Raw genomic sequence first — 9,219 nt, 5'->3', positions numbered from 1 at the left:
TGAACTTGAATTTTAATACATATTTGGCCTAAAAAAGTCCATGTTCGTTGAAACTCATCTAACATAAACCAAGTCACAATGGAATAAACCTTATATAATCAAATTGTGTAATTAAATAATTTAGTGTGATTTCGCCATATGTTGATATGCATTATATTCTTGCTAAAGTCACATATTACGTATTGAATTTTTGGGTGTGTGCTTACATGTTGCTTCCAATAGCTTAAAATAGGTTCTATCATAGCTGCTTGCATTTTAGAAATCAGACTTGCTATTACAATGTCTTTGAGGATTGAGACTTGTATGTTTGCCGAACTAGCCATACAAGTTTGTGGTACTAAATAATATTTATTCTAATGCGACACATTTTCATTGAGGTTTATCTTTTGAAGAAAGCGGTTCAAGAAACAAATACTCGTAGGAATGACCTATCAGAGAAATTAAAGCAATGTACTCAAAGGAATATATGTTGAACTGCTCTCTTTCTTTTAATGGACATTTCATCATATGTTAGCTGTATTATGGCCTTGCTAACAAATAAGAAACTACTGTGTTTTGTGCCTTTCTTTATCATGCAGTGGGATACTGCTGGGCAAGAACGCTTCAGAATGATCACCAGTAGCTATTACCGTGGTGCACACGACATTATAGTAAGTGAATCCCGCAGTTTTAACCTTACTTTGGATATTCTTACGCTAGTATTGGCTCATTGTGTTTGTATTTGTTTGCAGGTAGTTTATGATGTTACAGACCAGGAGAGCTTTAACAATGTTAAGCAATGGTTAAACGAAATCAATCGCTATGCTAGTGAGAATGTAAACAAGCTTCTGGTTGGTAACAAGTGTGACCTAATTGATAAAAAAGTGGTGTCCTATGAGACAGGCAAGGTAGAACTTGTTATCCCTCGCATTTTGTTTTTAATGATTACTATATATCTTTTTGTTGGAGAACATTTTCTCCCAATCCCTCTTTATGTTATCTCAATTTGCATTTGTATAATATTAGTATATGGAGAAAAAAGGTGCTTTGTCTGACATCTATTCTTACGTGTTTAGGCTTTTGCTGATGAAATTGGAATTCCATTCATGGAAACTAGTGCCAAAAGTTCTACAAATGTAGAACAAGCTTTTATGGCTATGGCTGCTGAGATCAAGAACATGTACTTATTTTCCTTTGCATTTTTATATTTGAGGATGAATGTTTAATTGAAGGCCTAATCTACATTACTCATTCGGGTTGCACTACTAGATACGATGCTTTTGTGGATGTTTAACCAGGGTTGAACAATGTTAGGCCTCCTACTATTCAGATACGAGGATAACATGTTGGACGGAAGACTAGCTGCTGCTCTTCTTAAAGGAAGTATAAGCAGGAGAATACAGATTTCTGTCTTGACCATTTGCACTGCCATGGTATATAAATCTACCATACTTTACTGGAATGAAAGACTGGTCAAACCTCACCTTAATTTTGTTCTTTCTTGTTATTTCAAATGTTACTGAATTCAATTCTTTGTAGGTTATTTAATTTTTCATTTTTATGGGTATTCAGTGACACAAAATTGTGGATGTCATTCATTTTTTGTAAGTTTAGCGGGTCTCACTACAAAATATGAGAAATTATTATTTTTTATCAACAACACATTAGCAACGGTTATAAACCGTTACAAGCGACTTTCAAATTAATTTTTTTTAAAATTAACTAACAACTTTGCAACGGTTAAAAAATGTTGGTAATATTTTTAACAAATTACTAACGCTTAAAAAGCGTTGCAAATGTTTTAAATTTGTATACAAACTAGTTATAAAAAACGTTATAAGTAGTGAACATTTCTGTTTGCAATGATTATTGGAAATTTTTGTTTGCAACCCTTATTAACCGTTGCAAATATTTACAACACTTTACCCATGTCATATTTACAACACTTAAAAAGCGTTGCGAAAATTATTAACAACGGATTTTTGCCATTGCAAATAGCCTGTTATGGTGTAGTGTATCACTACTAAAAACAAAGGAAAGAGTGATTATATTGTAAAGTTGAGAGAAAGAACAATAGTTAAGTAGCTCCGGACTCTCGCAAGCAAACAACTCTATCATAAAAGATCTGTTTACAATCATAACTGCTAAAGATTTAAATAGAAAGGGGAGGAAGTGCTAATAAAAAAAGACTTACCTCTTTGATTTACAAATATACAAAGTGGAGCTTTTCAATAGTCTCAGTAGATCTTCATGGAGACTTCTTCTTTGGTCGTCATTTATCCAATTTTTATGTGTTAATTCCCGTTTGATGAAGGCATAAAGCATAGATTTCTATCTTTATAGAATGTGCATAAGAACTTCTATATGGTAACTCATATCCTTCAAAGAACTCTCGGTAGTCGAAATTTGAAATTGTCAATTGGTAGAGGTGACCTTGAAAGCTCGCACTTTATTTTAGAAGTAGATTTTCTAGATAACTTTTCTAGGATCATATTTGGTTAGTGCCAAAAATTATGCCTTTGAAGCTAATTGATTAAATATCGTTATTGTTTCGGCAGTAAACTGCTTCAACACAACGAGAGCAATGGTAAAGAACGCACTAAGAAACAGAGGAATTTGATGTTAGGGGAGATGAAACTGAACCAAATAATGGCTGCCTACGTACCCAATATCTATTCTCTAGGGATCAAGTTTCAACGTAGTTCCTTATGAAAAATAATGTGGTATTTATGTAGGTAGAGTAGAGAGTCCTTGTAGCTCAAGTAATCTTGTAGCTTGAGTAATTGTGATAGAATATAACTGTCAATTGATAATTATCTCTTTGATAATAAATGAATCTGGACATAAATTAATATACATTAGTGGCAAGCCATGTGGCTAAGGTTCAGCCTTAGACACATGAGTTAATGGGTCTGTACATCAATTCATGGTATTGCGAATTGGGCTTTAGCCCTATCGATTAAATGAATAAAGTGGGGACCCCTACTAATGGACGTTTGCCACTTAGGTGGGGGTCGAAACACCGCCCCCTCTTTGGCATGCGAACAAAGGTCATATGGCAAAGAAGAAAGAAAAATGAGCGGAATGTATAACGAAGTGTCGTGCAAAAAGAAATAATTGGAAAATTGACTGTCGAAAAAAAATCGTGAATTAGCGGGAACAAAATAATGTCAAACTAACGTATACGGGACGCAATGTAGTTAAATAAAAGATGGCCGAAAATGCACAGAAAAAAATAAAATATGTACGTAAATAAAATTGCAAAAAGTCGACATTTAAAATCGCATCAACGCAGCGTAATAATAATCTGAAATTTGAATTCGACGATCGTGCCAACGGAAGAAGCGATACTTGGATTATACCGTTTAAAATTAAATGTAGGGGCAGTTTAGTAATAATAGTAATAAAAAGGAAGTTAAATACTAATTGGACTCAAAGTGTTAGGATGAGATAAGAATGTGGAGGAGATAAGAATTGAGATTAGAGATAAAGTTGGATTTAGAAAAGAATCCCATAAGAACTGAAAACAGCTTCGACCCTATATAAGTGCGGGCGCGTATCAAAACAGTCGTGGTTAAGAAAAGTTTTGAAGTCGCAGAAAACTCGTCCTCTTCCGTATTATTGCCGCTCTAGAACGCTGTGTTCCGTCTCAATCAGGTACGTTCTCTCACCATCAGCTCTTCTCATATATCTCGTTTTGACATCTCACTCATCAAGCCTGCGGGAGTAGGAGATATCACCAAACACCCCTTGGCCCCTGAAGATTCAACATGTCTAGGTGGGGAGCGCAGGTGGTATGAGCTAGATTTATCTTGCTGACTCGGAGAAACCAGATGGTAAGAAATAAGGATAACTCGGAGGAGAGGCCGGATGATAAGAAGGTGACTTCCCTGCCTGCTTGTGAAGTGGTCGGGCTAGCAGGGGAATACCCAAACTCTTTCTTCTCAACTGTGTTCGCGTCCATCAAACGATTAATCTTTCAACCCATCTTGGATATTGATGTTTATGACGTTTCTACCTTGTTTTTTTTTTTTTTTTTTTTTTTTCCTTTGTCTGTCTCAGCGCTTTGAAGCGTTGGAACTCGTCCTTAGGATGTCTTCTGTATGGAACATGTGGTGGCGACACAAAAAGGAAGACGTTTTGGTGTTGTGCGTGACTTCTGCATGAGCTGCTGAAGAGTGAAGACGATGATGGCGCTGTATCCAAACCAATATCAATCAAACATGATATGGTGCAACGCCTTCTAAGGAAGGGCATCGTAACCGCTCTTATATAAACTAGCCGAGAAGACTTAGTAATAAACAAGATACGGTGAAACGCCCTCTAAGGAAAGGCACCGTACTTGTGTCCCATTGAGTTGGCCTAGTTTGTCCTTGACACAGTGAACCCGATTTTTGAGCAATCTGACCCGATTTTGCTTTTCTTTTTGTGCAGGTAGAACTATCCGTACTATACGGGGAAAAATACTCGAGAAGAAAACTCGATGACGATCGCAGACTTGGTGAGGTGGAAAGAAGGTGCAGATATAACGACTACACGAGGCCACGGCATAATCTAACTCAGGATCGAGCAGATTCAAATTGGATCGGCTAGGATATTAAGCTTAAATTATTGAGTTTCGATAAAACTTAAATTTGGCCTGTCGAAGAAGACGAAGAAAATGGAGAAAAGTGTGGAGAATATGACAAAGCGGTGTCGGAAACAGATATGTTAGTATTTTTTTTATCAATTATCGTAAAATTTTGGTTAAGTCTGAAAGATTGACGAAAATATTTGTATTTTTGTCGTAGGTTGAAACGGCGGAATTACGAGCAAAAGATATTGACGAAAAGTTTCGAGCGGAAAAATCTCAATGCCTTAGAAAAAATAAAAAAGCTGAAGAAATGTTTTGCTCAGGGTGATCGCGCGGCAATGCCATAGAAGAAATAAAGAAGTCAGAGAAAATTTTCGCTCGGAAAGATTGGCTCAATAAAGCTGTCGGAATGATTCACTCAGAAAAATCGTCTCGTTGCCTTAGAAAAAAATAATGAAGCTGGCGGAAAATATTTAACCGAAGCTTAAGCGAATTAATGTAGATTTCAAATAAGAAAACGAAGATTTAATCGGCGACCATAAGACAATTGGCGTAAAACAATTAATTAGGTAAATGTATGAATGTAATACCATAGAGCAAAAAATTCTTTTGATGAAAAATAAAAATAAAGTATAGGTTTGCTATTGAATATTGTTGTTGTATCAGATAACATACCTGCGAAAAATTGACAATGTTGTAGATTTATGCAGTTGGAATGAAATAGAACGAGACGCCCCCACGTAGAGAAAAATGCCCCCAATGCGTACTTAACTTTGTAAAATTAGGCTAAGCAAGCATAAAAACGTTCAAACTTAGGCTGACGAAGCTAAACGTGGTAACCTCGGTAGATTTTGTCGGAACAATAGTAACGAACTAAGCGAGCGTAAAAACGTTCAAACTTAGACTGGCGAAGTTAAAAGTAGTAACTTTGTCAGATTTTATCGTAGCGATAGTAATGACTAAGCGAGCGTAAAAAACGTTCAAACTTAGACTGACAAAGCTAAATGTGGTAACTTCATCAGATTTTTTTCCGTAATGATAGTAATGAACTAAACAAGCGTAAAAACGTTCAAACTTAAACTGACGGAGCTAAATGTGGTAACTTCGTCAGATTTTTTCTTAATGATAGTAATGAACCAAACGAGCGTAAAAACGTTCAAACTTAGACTGACGAAGCTAAATGTTGTAACTTCGTCAGATTTTTTCATAATGAGAATAATGAACTAAGCGAGCATAAAAACGTTCAAACTTAAACTAACGAAGCTAAATGTGGTAACTTCGTCAAATTTTTTCGTAATGATAGTAATGAACTAAGCGAGCATTAAAACGTTCAAACTTAGACTGACGAAAAGATGACTGCAAAAGTGATGTGTCAAACCCTTCGCTTCTAACGGCGCTTAAGAGATAAACCAATGAATCTGCATGACGTAAGTCATTCGGGTCTTTGAGTGATAGAGATCCTATCAAATTGTCGAGCAAGACTATGTATCAAAACAAAGATAAGCCGCCATACGCTCATCTCTTGCTTCAAAAGACCTACCAAACTGATTGGCAACAAGGTGAGAATCCGTGTATAACTGGAACTTTCGCGCCCCCAGTGTCAAAGCTGTTCTCAAGGCACAAATGGCCGCCTCATACCCGGCTTCGTTATTTAAAGCGCCAAAGCCCAGTCGCACAGATTTCCCATTCTTTTCTCCGCGGGGTTTAACAAAAACGCATCCAATTCCAGACCCAGATTTACTATGGGAGCCATCTGAGTAAACAATTCATAGGTTAATGAGATTAGGAATTGCGTTTTCATGTTGGTCTTCGTAAGCCCCTAGTTAGTGGTGGCGAGAATGTCGCCATAGATTCTTCCTAAGCAAGAAATCGTCAATAGGAGAATCATCAATCGGAAAATCAGCTATCAAAGAAGCCAGAGCATGTCCTTTTTCAGTAGTACGACATCATCAATAAAAAGAACAACACTAACAACTTGAGTTGTAGCTGCCAAGTATATGTCACTATGTTGACCCATTGAAGGACTTGTCAATATAGGAGGACTGACCAAGTATTTCTTCAGTTATTGCAATGCCATATCACAATCAATATTTCAAATTGTCGCTCTCTTTAAAGTCTTCTTATTTTTTGGTGATGACATATCAATAACGGCGCGTATCAGATCATGATTAGCCTCAATACCTCTACGAGTCATGAGGTATCCCAGAAATTTTCCAGAAGAGAGGCCAAAAGAACATTTGGTGGGATTGAGTCTCATGTTATATTTGTTAAGCCTATCGAAAACAAGTTGAAGATCGAAAAGATGATCACCTGTATCCTTCGATTTAACAACTATATCATCGATATAAGCCTCCATTATTTTTTCCAGCAGATTGGAAAAAATTGTATTGAAGAGTGAAATCTATTTCACTTAGAAAATTTAAACAAACAGACGCCCCCGGTCGAGCCTATGTGGAAAATGACACCTGCCATTACCTCTTACAAGAGTTAGAGATTTTAGGCGATACACACTTTCGGTCCGGACCGAGATTGTATTTTTCTTTGTGTGTAACCAACCTATCTAGGTCGGTAGTTTTGTGCGGGATTGTGGTTTTCCCTCTAGTTGCTTACGTGACACCTTCCATCCCCGCCCGGACGGATGCGGGATGGCGATTTTTTCTCAAATCTGAGGAGGTCTTCCCTGTCGGTCGGTCGATCTAGGATGAAGGTTTTCCTTATACTTTTTTCGTGGCGCATTTTTTTCATGCGGGCCCGGATTTGTCTAGGATGGCGATTTTCCGCAAATCTGCGAAGGTCGGCCTTCCCTGTCCGTCGGTCCATCCGGGATGAAGTTTTTCCTTATACTTTCTTCCGCGACGCCTTGTTTCCCTGTCTGGACGGACCTGTCAAGGATGACAATTTTCCGCAAATCTGCGAGGTTAGCCTTCCCTGTCAGGTCGGTCCAATCTGGGATGAAGTTTTTCCTTATACTTTCTTCCACAACGCCTTCTTTCAGAGGCGTTTGTACTGCCGTTTGCGGTAGCGGCGGCGGCAGTGCTGCTGCTTTCCGGCACCTAGTAACAAAAGTACGTAACTTTTCGTCACGTTGTTGCTTGATGTTTAAAAGTGAGTCGACATTCTTTCGCGTCTTTCAATTGTTGCGGAAACGATTAACAAACTGATTTTCTAGTTCATTGTATTGGTGAATTGATCTTGAAGGCAACTCACTAAACCAGCGTAATGCTTCTCCCTTTAGAGTTGATGGAAAGAGCTTACACATGAGCGGATCATCTTCACCCTATAACACCAACTTATTTTTGAACGATAGAACATGCAAGCCAGGATCTCCTTCCGACTCATTATAAAGTTCAAAATTGGGTTTTTTGAAATCGGGATGGTGGTAAGTTTCCTGAATGTCGAGCGAAAACTTATCAAGTACGCCATCATTGACTGTCAAGTTTTTCATTCTTACATCCCTTGATTATCTATCATTAAATTCTTTTGCAATCAACTCTTTCAACTGTTGTTCTGTTAGAGTTAAAGTATTGGCTCGAACAACTGGACGCCCCCGGTCGTGCCCATGTGGAGAAAGATACCTTCCATTATCTCTTATTAGAGTTAGAGATCTTTGGCGGACGCGACGATCGCCTTCGACCGGTGATTGTCTTTGTCTATCCCGTAACAGAAACCTGTCTCGGTGGTAGTCACCCTTAATGGGGTGGTCGGTATAATTATACCACTTTTCCATGTTTTGTTGCTCTTTGTGCGGGATGCGCCTTCCCAGTCATGTCGGACATATCTCGGATGGCGGTCTTCCATGAAATTGCTTCTCAGAGGTAAATCTTCCATTTGAGATCGGACATGTTTAAGGTAGTAGTTATCCCTGCCAATCCGATTCTCCCCATAAATCACGGGTAATAGGGTCATTACTCTTAGAGTGTGTAACTTGGTTGATTGTGTTTGAGAAATAACACGTTGTTGAGGGCGATGAAGTGGATCTTCAAGGCGGTCCCATACACTGGAATGCCCTGCGCCCCTTTAAGTCGCCCGATGTTGTTGAATTTGTACCTCGTCCGGCCTTTGCCTCTTTGCCGATTCTTTTCGAAGTTCCTATTTCAAAATTTTGACTCGTCGTAACTCACGCTCAATCATTATTAGGAGTGGCGGTATGAGGTGGTGGTGGTGGTGGTGGGTTTACCGGTACGGTTGGATGTTGAGAATTGATCTTACCACTAGGAGCAACTTGATTGTTCAACGGTTCTTGCATTGGCCGATTTGAATTTCGAGGGTTGCAATTCCTATTAGTAGGAGGAATATGTTGACTATTTGGTATGCTTCTTGTGCTTACCATCTTGATTGTTTCACGTGATAATGAATTCTAAAGTCCTCACAGATGGCGCCAATTATGTTTCAGCAATAAACTGCTTCAACACAACGAGAGCAATGGTAAAGAACGCACTAAGAAATATAGGAATTTGATATTAGGGGAGATGAAACCGAACCAAATAATTCGCCCACGTCCAAGATCTATTATCTAGGGATCAAGTTTCAACGTAGTTCCTTATGAAAAATAATGTGGTATTTATATAGGTAGAGTAGAGAGTCCTTGTAGCTCAAATAATCTTGTAGCTTGAGTAATTGTGATAGAATATAACTGTCTAACCGATAATTATCTCTTTGATAATAAA

Source organism: Coptis chinensis, chromosome 5 (genome assembly GCF_015680905.1).
Source record: "Coptis chinensis isolate HL-2020 chromosome 5, ASM1568090v1, whole genome shotgun sequence".
Lineage (NCBI taxonomy): Eukaryota > Viridiplantae > Streptophyta > Magnoliopsida > Ranunculales > Ranunculaceae > Coptis > Coptis chinensis.
Note: the sequence above shows the minus strand (reverse complement) of the source record.